This window comes from Eucyclogobius newberryi, unplaced genomic scaffold (assembly GCF_026437365.1).
Source record: "Eucyclogobius newberryi isolate DKJ021-1_F unplaced genomic scaffold, fEucNew1.0.hap1 SCAF_16, whole genome shotgun sequence".
NCBI classification, from domain to species: Eukaryota; Metazoa; Chordata; class Actinopteri; order Gobiiformes; family Gobiidae; genus Eucyclogobius; species Eucyclogobius newberryi.
Genome location: NW_027315790.1, coordinates 10,157,132 through 10,170,102, shown reverse-complemented (window position 1 = coordinate 10,170,102; position 12,971 = coordinate 10,157,132).

Sequence of the window (12,971 nt, the reverse complement as noted above, 5' to 3'; positions counted from 1 at the left end):
CACTGTCAGGAGTTCACGATCACGGTTACCTCGACAACCGGTGCACCCCTCCACAAACCCTAAGAACAAACAGTGCAGATCCTCTGGCTGTCCCGTTTCAGTGAGTGATTGTTGGGGCACATTCACACGGGACGCTCCCCTCTGTCCCGGTGCAAACGCCTGAGATGTTCACCACACAGGAGAGGCCTTGTGCACCGCGGGCCCCGGAACAACTGCGCTGGTAGCTGCACCATGACCCCTGACCCCTGAAAGCATGGGAAAGTGGGCACACTCAGCTGTCAGGGCCCCCCACAGGATGAGTTTGATGGTGATTAGGCATCAGTGGGAAGACGAGCAGGAATGCCATAAACACGCACAGTGGAAGCAATGACTTATTGATCCAAGGAAGCAAATGAATGAACTTAGAGCTGAATAACTTGAACAAATGTGATCAAAACAATGATTGTAACCTGAGGTATTCAGTTACATTCACTCATTTACATTAACTTTGTTAGGAAATTGTTCTTTCTGGGTGTTTTTTGGACACCATACTTTTAGTTATACTTGAGTAATGTTTTGTCTGAGGTGACAGTACTCTTATTTGAGTAAAAGTTTTGGTTTCTTTTCCCCCTGTGAGTCAGTCTACAAGTGACAAAAGCTCTATTTTGACCGCCGCTCCATCAGATTGATGATTTAGCTTTTTTCATTTTTGTGTCTATCCTCAGAATATTTGTGCCCCTCCAATTACATTAACGTCATATTATAAATCAGATGTTACGTCCTAAGAATTACTCTTACAGTTAATCCAACTGAGTGGGGGTTTCCTTGTGCACTACTTTCTACCATTACTTGAGTACAATTTTTGGCTGCTCTACCCTCCTGCGATTGTATCTATTCCCTCAATAATTTGTATAGTATGCAAGTGTAGGAAATGCCTGGCTCAGAATTTCATGACAGGAATATAGGTCAAAATTGTGGGCAGAAGTACAAATGAAAATGTCTGGTGAGGCCGAATTACAGAGCAATATAGTTTTATTTTTTATTTTTTTAGAATTCTAACAACCTTCTTTCACATTGTTTTGTCACATTTGTAGGCAAATAATTAATTTAAGCCATTTCTATAATTTCCATTGTCTGTAACAACATGTGGATTCATTGTAAATTAAACTGAGGCTTGCACCATTCTGGTCAATGATACAAAATAAGTTTATAGTGCAATAAATTATAGTTCTATGAATTGTTTTTTTCTGTATGTTCAAGCCAAGAGCTTAGTTTAGTGAGCCATTTGTTGCAAGGTGATATGTTAAAATAACTACTACATACTTTCATGTTAAAATAAGTATGCCAGTTAAATAATGTTAATTCAATGTGTTTGCATTTATGTTATAACACTTAAAACAATGCAGCTGGTTCATCCAATGTAATTGCTATTTCCATATCAAATAAATAAATACAAATGTATATTCAGCCTCCATAGTGCCCTAATTTTGTATTGCTGCAAGCACTACTTCAACGTTATACAAAAAGTTTGTTTATCAAATGCAAATATATTTTACAAAACCACAACTGTACTTTATGTTGAACAGCCCACAAACCATCCACACAGTGTCAGACAACCGCACCACTCAAACATGTACTTGTGCTGCGTGCCTTCACACACCCCCACACACACGCTTCTTTTTTGCAGCCTTTTAAGACCAAGGAGTATTTCTGCCCTGGTCGGCTGGTTCTCACAGTCCTCCGTCGCACCAGGAATGTGAAGTATCCAAGACCCCCCCACGGCAGGATGGCCCGCGGTTAGTCCCTGATTTAAAACAGCCCGGGTCGTTCCCATGTCACCCTCTGTCACCGGGACATGTGCCCGAGCTGCACCCTGCCCACTGCAGGCAGACAGAAGGAGATTTGTGTGGTTTGGATGGACCTGTGTGGGTAGGACTCTTACTGACTTTGCTCCGGCCTGTGAAGTCGAGAACCTAGTGATAACAGTATATTTATTTACTTACTAGTCAGCATCAGCTTAAAGAAGACATATCATGCATTTTGGGGGGTATTTAGTATTATTATAACATACATAGATTCATATTGTTCATCTGAAACGGCTTAACAATAGCAATGGATCCAATGACCATTGCTGTATTTCTGAGCACTTAAATGGACAACACAGGAATAAGTCAATCAATTTAAATACAACAAAGGATCAAGGTAAAACAAACAAAAAACATCACAAAAGTAAATTTTACAATATAAGTTATAATAAGTAGATGGGAAAGAACACTGTAGTAGTTTCCACTCAGACTAAGTGAGCATAACTTACCTGTATTCAGCCTTCATAGTGCAATTAATGCCACCCAATATACGACATAACTAAAAGAAGTTTATGTCGGAGATCAATGATCTTTGGCAGAAAAGGTTTCAGTATTTTGTGTTGCTGGTCACAAGAATGTATTTTTTTTGTTTTTGTATCATAAAAACACCAGTAATTTAATAATTGTGCAATAGATAAGTTTAATGTCATACTGTGGAACATTCCAGGCAAAGCAACAACATCACAGACAAGCAGGTTACACAGTGCACCTTTAGCTGCCATACACACAGTGTGCATGTCTTTATTGTCATGAGCAGAGTCAAAGGTCATTGAAAGTGTGTCATCCTTCGATTGGCCTAATCCTGGGACAGCTGGGCCCTTGGGCATGCAGATGCCCGGGCGATGGGACAGTGTCACCGATCTCCATGTGAACGCCTGAACGCGGCTGTAGGACAGGTTCACTGACGTGTGTGGGGCAGGGACAGTGCACCCTGACAGACAGGCAGCTGCGTGTGATTAATATTTCACAACCAGCAAATGGACGACTGCTACAGCCTCGTGTGGAGCTTCAGCGAGTGCAGGATAATTGACATAATTATTTCTCTCCTGCACGCACACATGTCTGAGCTCATGCAACACATGACAACACTGTGACAAAGACATGCCATATACAGATTTATATCTATTTCATGCAACAGCTGTCTGGAGAGATGAATAGTTATCATAAGGTTTGGCAAGCTCGATGCAAACAGTACAGTGGAAAAAATTTGCATGGAGTGTAAATACAGTTTAAAGTACAGTCTCTGAACTATTGACAGCTATATGTATTTGTATTTGAATTGCCCAAGTACTCAAATACAAGTTACTTCTATTTTGTAAAAATATGGTTTGACAGAGATTTTTTGGTCCGCAGACTATGGGGGATGAAAAGGGAGAACATGCAGTACATTGTCAGAGCTCGGATTTTAACTCATGACACTGCGGCCGGCTGCACTAGGAGCCTGGCATATGTGTGCTGTCCTTAACCACTCGACCACCGGGCTGCACAAAAAGATTGTGTGTTTATTTTGTGCAGTTACGATTTGCCAATTTTCAACACAGAATTTACTTTTTTTTAATTAAAAGGATGTGTGTCTTAACGACGATGGCACAATAAGTAAAGTCTTGGACTGAGCCCAGTGCCAAAAGTAACACAGCTATCAGTGATGTTTATGCTTGTGCGTACGTGAAATCCTCTGCTATCCCATGTGACAGGTCGCTTTCATGGGGACTTTGATGTGGAGGAGTTGCTGTAATACAGCAATGATTGTGATTGATAAGAGCCCTATGAATGGTAAATAGCTATTCATCAGGGATAGGAAGGGCTCAGTGGAGGCAGACTGGATGCGTCCGAGCCCCGGGGTTGTGTGATAAAAGTGGGAGTGGTAGGAGTGGGCATGATAAGAAAAAGTGGCAATTGTGTATGTTTGTATGTGTGCAATTGTAACGGGGAGAAAAGGGTGGTTGGGTCAGAGGGTATATTTGTGTGTGTTGGACGGGGGCAGCAGGTGGTGAAATGGCTGAAAAGCACCTCGCTCTGTCACTCCAATTAAGGTCAAAACACACTCAGAAGTGACGCTGCCCATATGATGAGAGTCAATTATATTAGATTTCTTTTCACTTTAAATGACTGTGAACAGCTTTTAAAGGGGCTGTGCCTGAAAAAACAGAAATAGTTCATTAGAAACTCTTTGCTGCAGTCTACAGGTATTGCTCATTTACTTAACGCATTCATCTTAATTATTCACCGTGACAGCCAGAGCGAGTTTTTCCGTCACTGTAAAGCAAACACACATTACCATGCTAACAGTGCACTTCCTGCTTCATGGAGAATACAGTCAAATGCTCTATAATATTATTTTGCCCCAAATAGCTGTTTTTACAATATATCAGTACTAATTTTAGTTTATTACGCATTATTTTAACAAAAATAATAATACTAATTGGACACAGCCCCTTTAAGTAGATATATATTGTGACACTGTAAAATACAAACAGGAGCTCATTTACTTTATTTTTGGATTAATAAAATGGAGTCCCGCCCACTTTGAAGTTTGCTGTACTTTCTCATTTGTGTTTTCCACATACTACAAACGATTGTATATTGAGTGATATTAAAGGCACAACGGAGGCTAAGAGCTCTGGTAACTAATATCCATAACGCGGTTGTTTTCAGTTCAAAAAACTAAAACTTTATAAACTGCTAACAGTTAAGTCGTTTATAAGGTTTCAGATATATTTATATAAAATGATAGGGCTCGTGCTCGTTACTTACCACATTGCTGATTAGCCCCGAGCAAGCTAAAACAATTCATATGATTTTTTCCGAAGTACCTATGTGACACATTTATGGGAAATTGACTTATAGAACCAAGCGATGGGTCACTGTTGAGCTCCATAATCTGTCTGGATAAAACTTAACTAACTGTTAAGTGTTAATTATCCATTTTCAACTCAAGTCCCATGAGTTGAGGTTGTGGACTGGAACCCGCTTTAGGCCTCATGCTGCATAATCTCAGGACTGACATATGCATTCTTTTACTGGAGGGTGCGAGGGAGAACCACAGACCTGAGGAGAACTTATATTAACACAGGGAGCACCCCGAGAGTTTCATGTCATCCACAACATAAAATATGATGGAAAATGATTTGCACAAACAACAATGGGCATCAATTGTCAAATAAAAGACAAGAAAAAGTTCACAAAGTTGGAATCACGGCGTATCAAATGGAATCCGCCTTTATCCTGTGTGTGTGAGACTCTGCCGCTCTCTCTAATGGAGCTGGCAGGGCGGAATCAATTACCCAGCACCAGGATTTTCCCACAATCCCGAGCTTCTGGTGGGAAAACATGACCAGTGTGAGTGTACAGTATCTGTCTATACGGATGGAAACCTATGTGCGTACAGTCTGTGCATGGACATTAAAGAGGTGCCAGGGGCTATTAGCTGGCCAATTGTATTTACTGCTCTTCTGGTTATCTCTGGTATAAGTCTTCTCACATACGTAACCTAATCGAGTTCTTTCCTTTTAACGCCATATGTGTTTCTCCAGATAACCTAATTGATTTGTGTCATTCATAGAAAACAACTTTTAACTTAATTTACTGGGTCAAAGCAGAAAAAAAGAAAGTCCTGACCTTTGAATTACCACTTATGAACACAAGTTACAACTGTTGTTGATATTTTCTTTACACACAAGCTGGGATCCCTGACTGTAAGTTCAGAAATGCAGGCGTGTTTGGGACAGTGACACACATTTAAAAAACTACTTCCTGTTTTGTGGTGTGAAAATCATGTACCCCAGCTTTCATTACCCTCATAAAATAAGCAGCTTACCAAGATTTGATTCAAATTGCATTCACCAATGAGCCACTTTTCCCTTTCGGCTCCTTCACATTGCATGTACAGAAGCTTTTAAGACGACTACAGTTGGTAAAACAACTTCCTAATGTAGGCCTCATAATGTGGTACAAAGATATTGTTTCATATGTGTTTATTTTGTCTGATGGGAGAATTGTTGCACTTATGTAGACCAACAATTGTATTATATCATAATTCTGTGTAGTCAAAATTGTCTAAATTGCCTGGCCAGCAGAGAATACACTACTTCTCCAATACTTTACAAAGCAAATGTAAAGTATTGTAAATCTGGCATAGATGATGTGTTAATTCATAAGTCCCTTTTCTAAATAAATACAATTGAGTTTGTACACCAGTTTGAGTAGAGTTCAAATGGGTTTGAATGAGAGGTGGATCTGTATCAAACAAACATGGCTGCTTTGGAGGAAAAAAGAATGGCAAATAAATAACACGTGGAGACATTGTCTGCTGGAAAATGAACACTAATCTATTTTGTTCCAAATGACCAATGAGCTTGTTTGTTCCCAGTCACTGACATAAGATCCTGTTTGCCCGGCTCTGTCAGAGTTTGACCTGAGACGCAGCAGAGGAGGTCGTGACCAGACGGAGACTAGACTTCAATATACAGCGAAAACCAATCTGGATCCCAGGATAATAATGAAATGCCTTTCTGTCAAAACCAGAATTAGCCTTGTTAGATTTTTAAGCTCCCGTGTGGGAAGATGAACTTTTCTTTAACCAACATTTGACACCGACAGCTGGAGCTGTATTCTCCTCACAGGAGCTGTATTCTCTCAATATCACAGTTTGTTGCCAATGTTTCCAAGTTAGCATAATGAAATTTCATCATAAACTATCCACGTCCTGTTTGCATTATAAAACCCACTCACAAACAGGTGCCAAAATGACCTTCTATTTACAGTGGTCATAGTGTTTTGGTTGATTGATTCTCTTGATAAAAATGAATTCAGTCAATTGTCCCTTATGTTTTACTCAGGAAAACCAAACAATGACCTTGTTCTTTAGTCACGTTACCACTGCATGTGTGTGTGTTTTTTTTTTATTTCTCTGATTGTTGTCCATTATAATTGACCCAAGTTCGAGCGAGTGTTGCATTGTGGGCAGCAGCTGATGCAGGAAGCAGTGCCTTGTTGGATAACACTGGACTGAGTACGTTGGGCTTGGGGACCCGCACACCACACAATGTCTGCACTGGGCGGGTCACTCACAGACCAATCAAGCAGACATCTCGGCTCTTGTCATTGTTGGGTGCTGCTGTAACAGAGGCCTCAGTCATTGGAACAGCCTGTTGGAATAACGACGCAAACATTCTGAGGATATGGACAGGCTTACTACATGAGAATGAGAGCAATACATCATGTAGAGTGTGTAACATAAGGATGTAAAGTCATGCTTGTACAATTAAACACTACAGTTATTTCAGTGTCCAGTTCGACAAGACTTCCCCTTAGATTAGGCCGAAAAGTAAATATGTTTTGAATTCTGCACTCAAACCCTTGTCTGCATTTAATTAACATGATGGGTATGAAAAGATGTCCTTTAATAAGTTTCACATTAAAGAAATTGACAATGCACCACAAAGAAGCATTGTTACCACAGGAGCTTAGACTAGAGCCGGCACTCACGCACATTGAAAGAATCACAAAAATAGTTTATTTGGAACAATTTTGAAAGAGAGTCAAATGCCTTGAAGAAGCAGTGACGGAAGAAGTACTCAATTGTGTTACTTACTGTAAGTAGAAGTACAGATATAGAAGCAAAAGTGTTTTATACAAATTTTCAGAACTTTTAAAGAATTAAATGTGGTGATTTTGATGAAGAAATAGCAATAACAATTTGAATCTATTTGTCCTTTTTCAAGTGAATGTAATATTTTTGTTTGTGGTGTCTAGCTCTGTACACTGATAAAATTTGGAAGAGTGCCATTGGACTGCACTGTACATATAATTATATAAATCAAGCTTGTAAAACAGCCTATTTCCATCTCCACAATAGAGAGAACGATCTTGCCTGAAGGCGATGCTGAAATATGTAACCATGCATTTGTAAAGTCTGGATTAGACTATTATAACTCTCTGCTCGCAGCGTGTCCTAAAAGCTCCCAAAAAATTTACTGGTTCAAAATGCAGCAGCAAGATTACTAACAGGAACTAAAAGAAGAGAGCACATTACGCCGATGCCCGAGTCTCTTCACTGGCTCCCTGTCGAGTTTAGAATCAAATTTAAAATCCTACTCCTGACTTACAAAGCCATAAATAACATGTCCTAACATATCATCCAAACAGAGCTCTTCGCTCTCAAAATGCTGGCCTTCTGGTGGTCCAGAAGGCCAGCTGCCCTTGTAGCAACTATGCTGGAGGAAGTATGGCAGCTTGAGCACTATCCTCGGCTTCTGACTACTTATTCTATCAAACAATATTTAATATTTAATTTCACTTGCAATCTGTTCATTGCTTTTATTCTTCTTCTCCCACTCCACGCCGAGAGTGGGACAGGCACATTAATGACCTGTGGACCCAGATGATCCTCGAGTCCCCAGAGAAACGATCTCTACTCCATATGAACGGATATTCATCTGCCTCGAAGAACTGGTTCTCCTCCTGAGTGGGTCCAGCTCCACTGTCTATCTTGTGTCCGCCTCTCGGATCTCTCCTTCACTGTGGAATTCCTCGAGGTTTCTACTTTTTGCCACAGAGTTTTGGTAGGTTTTCCTGGCCGAGAAGGAGGGTCTAAGGACAGGGGAGCTTGGGACATTTGTCTAAGGACACGGAATGCTGGGACATTCCCAAGTCCCAATGAACATTGTTTAATCTGTTTTTTCGCTGTCACCCCTCGAGGAAACTGCTATTGTGATTTGGGGCATTATAAAAATAAATTGAATTGAATATAATTAGTGCTTCAGAAGACCAGGCACTTGAAGACCAAGGTGTTACACAACAGTATGTGGTGCAGCATGGATGAGATGTTACCAATAACTACAGCACATTTGCACATGGAAAGATGAGATGTCTACTGTGTCCTGCATATACTTACCCACAAGTATACATACAACTACAAACAATAGCCCAGTGACTGTGTAAACACTTAAATATTGAATCCCACAGGCTCCAGGTCTGGCCTCAACAATGGTGCCCACAGAAACATGAGTCCCTCTGGTCCGATCACACGCCCATCACAGCGCGCTCCCACACTGCCCTAAATCAGTTTGTTTGTGACTGAGCAGTTCCTCTCACTTCACTCACACTTTGAGCAGCTCATATAAGCAATGTTCAAAATATTCACTGATGTAAAAGAAACATTTATTCCAAATTTGTCATTGTTGAACTAATGGGGATTTTATTTTTTACATTTAATTCTTATCTTATTTTATATATTCTCTTGACAAATGTTCACACTTTTAGGCATTCTCTTATAGCACCATAAGCATACTTAAATGTAATGGAGTGTGTCCTGTCTTGCACCTCTTCACTGCAGTGTAATAAAACGGCAGACACACAGACAGACTTCATACCCAAACACTGTCCATTAAGCACCTGAGGATATGAATGGTGAGTGTTGAGTGTCGGGCAGGAGTATAAATGTGAACGAGGCTGCTGCCGTCAGCCTCCTGGCGTTGACACAGTAAACTGATCCGAGCTTCTGCAGGGGAAACGTCTGCGTACACACACACACACACACACACAGCTCCTCCGTCCACACACACGCTGCCTCCGGAGGGAGCGCAGGGAGGCTGCAGCAGCGCTACTCACACGGAGATTGAGTTACAGCTGAATTAGATCTGAGCTGTGGGAACCAGCACCTTCCCCTAGACACACACGCACACACGCACACACACACACACACACACACACACACACACACACACACACACACACACGCGCACACACACACACACACACACACACACACACACGCGCGCACACACACACCCACACACACACACACACACACACCCACACGCGCACACACACACACACACACACACACACACACACACGCGCACACACACACCCACACACACACACACACACACACCCACACACACACACACACACACCCACACACACACACACACACACACACACACACACACACACACACACACACACACACACACACACGTGCTTGGATGATCCAGAGGACTCAGTCATAGCCCTGACAGATGCTTGTTGTAAACAAACAGGTCTGGCCGCACACAGAGGGAGAAGAGAAAGGTGCGTGTTGCTCTGACGGGGCAATTAAGACTAGACTACACTGGGTGAAGAAGATGCCACCACCACATGTGATGTAGCCATTGCTCTGGGCATGACATGAGGCAAATGTAGAAGCTACAGAGTTGAAAGTGATGTTGTCAAAGTTTGCGGCTGAGTGGCCTGTGTGTGAGTGACTTGGACTTGACTTTGAGTTGGTGGCTCTAAATAAAAGTCAGTTTGAATAGAATCGGACAGAAGAGGGGCCCGTGCAGCACATGCAGTGAACTCTGCTTCTTAATGGCCCTTTGGTTATTCACATGCTAATGCTTTTCTCGTGGCTGTTTATGTTTTTCACCACAGAGTTCCACAGTTGCAGTAAACACATGCAAAACAGTGCATGCATCCTGAACGAGTTACTTGCACCAAACACATCCCATCACACTCTTTGCGATTGTAATTGGGCCACTGTCAACAATGTCATTTTTCATACATGGCGTTAAAGCTGTGCTGCAGGATACCACCACAAGAGGGCGTATCAGACAACGAGCCAACCAATATTTATTTGGCCGTGGCTGGAGAGCCGCGGCGCGGTCAAATGGCCGCGCAGTTTCAGGGACCGCGGCATTTCCCTTATAGCCCGTTATGGCATTATTGAATGAGGGATTACACCGACGTCATGGCCTCATGGCTAACCCTGACCCTAACCCTAACCTTAACCCTAACCCTAACATTAACGGCCGGCACAAAAATAACATGGCAGTTTCGGCCGCGCGCCGCGGCTCTGCAGAAACTCCCTATTTATTTAGCTTACAGTAATTTAAATATTATTAAATAATACAATATTCCGAGATTTTTCAGCTTGAATGACTGGGGCTGATGTTGTGTTTAGTCTACATTGTAAATCTCATTAAACATATGCATAAATCTCATTAGGGCTGATTTTCCCTAAAAAAAAAACTTAACTAAACTAAAATGTCCCCCAAATCAGACTGAGGCTGCTTCTGAACCCTTTGGAATGTATGTAAATGTACGAGCTCTTTTTGATGCCTCATGGTTTTGATGGTTAAAATAAGGAGGAGAGGTTTGGATTGATTGGCAGATTGAGCAGTTCTGAAGAAAAGCATCAGTAAAAATCTGTCCAGACAGAATACCTAAAAAGCCCAGAATGGTTATTTGACTGGAAATAAGTTCTAGCTCTGTTTTGTTGTTTTATATGAGCATTGCTTGATAGTTCTCTTTTATCAGATGGTGGACAACAAGGAATAAAATAACTAGTCTGATAACAATAATAATAATAACAATATTGATTGGATCACTTTCTTATATTATGTTCATGAGTTGTATTTGTTGTATTTATATTTGTCCATGCACGTGTTACCTCTGTAGAACTTAGGGAAAGTAAACTGGAGAGTAAACTGATTGGCCCATAGTCCTTCAGGCCCCAGCTCTTATATGAACAAGACCTAGATGAGTATATGCAGATGATACAGATGAGCTGTGGGTAAATGAGTGGTCAAGCTGTGAACTCTTGGCGCATGAGAGCCTGCCACAGCAGGTCATTGAGAAGATAATACAGATCAGAATATAATCTTCTGACATGAATACATTAATGCTTGTTCAGCCATTGACCTGTGGCTCTGAGTGAGTTCAATAGAGCACTCCCCTCTCTTTCTCTCCCTGCCCACACGACTGCCTGTCACCTCCACACTGATATTTAGACACAGCACTCGCACAATGCCGCCATCCGTTCTGCCTTGTCCCTGTAGACCCCAAACCCCAGGAGCACCAGAGGAGGGGAAGGAGAGGGGGGAGTACAAACAAACTTTCCCCAGGTTGGAGGCTTCAGTTTCAGCCTTCCGTCCGCTGCGGTTGGGGGGCCATGGGAACACGGAGCGCCAAGGGTCTTGTGTCAATAAGGAGCAGTGGTTGAGCACAATGGGGGCCTGCCAGTGGACAACACCACTGACAGACACCAGCACAAAGGCTGCAGTGAATGTGGAAGGAGACTCACGCACACTACACACCCGCCCGCCAACAGTGTGAGAAGAATAGGTCTGAAAAAGTTTAATATTCAAACACATTAACCAAGAACACAAGACATAATGGTGAAGAAAATAACATTATTTGACCTCACTTCATTTCACTTTACACTGACTTTGAAAACACAATTAATTTAAAAAATGATTTATTTAATGGTGAAATCCTTTACTGATATGTAAAGTTAAATGTTTAATGCTGTTATGTTATCCACAAAGGGCTGAACATGCAAAGACCCACCATGGCAACATTCAAATGTATATTGTCCCAGAGGTCTATTAAATGTAGGTCCTGTGAGTATGGAGAGCCGGACAGTGAGCACAGGTCCACTAGGACGTGGGGGGCCCTCAGGACACCTTCATCAAGATGTCAGGTGTAGGACACTGTAGGGCTCAGGTATTGCTCATCCTGCTCCTCTTGCAAAAAGAACAGATAATCATCCAAAGGATTGGTTGTGGACTTCCCCTGCCCTGCTCTCAGGGATGACCAGCCTGTCTCCTGGACCCTCCTCCATGATCTGGAGACTGAGTATGGCAAAACCTCTGGCAATGAGATGTTCTGAGATGCCATCCTGGAGGAGTTGGACTGCTGTGCACCTCTGCAGTGTTCAGGCATAGCCTCATGCCAACAGTGACACTGAGCTCACCTGAATGCAAAACATGTATTTGAAAAATCAAGGAGGGGGAAAAGCAGCCTCCACCTGTAAAACCATTGTTTTCAGGTTGTCTCACTGTTTTCCTAGTGCACCTGTCAATTATCTAAATAACACTAAAGCTACTTCAGCAAAGCCTTCAGCCTCTGAATTGATCTGATCACATGTCAAAAACATGTGCTCCTCTTAAAAAGTGTCATATTTTCAATGAGTTCCTGTAACACAATAAAATATAAATTCATGACTTTGGCTAAAAGTTAGAACTTTGTGAGTTTAAACCATCACATTAGGTATCGCTCATTCATGAAATAAATAGCCTTTTGCCCAAGATTCCAGTAAACACAGCAGGTTTTCATCTCCAAGAATTCTGTAAGAATACATCC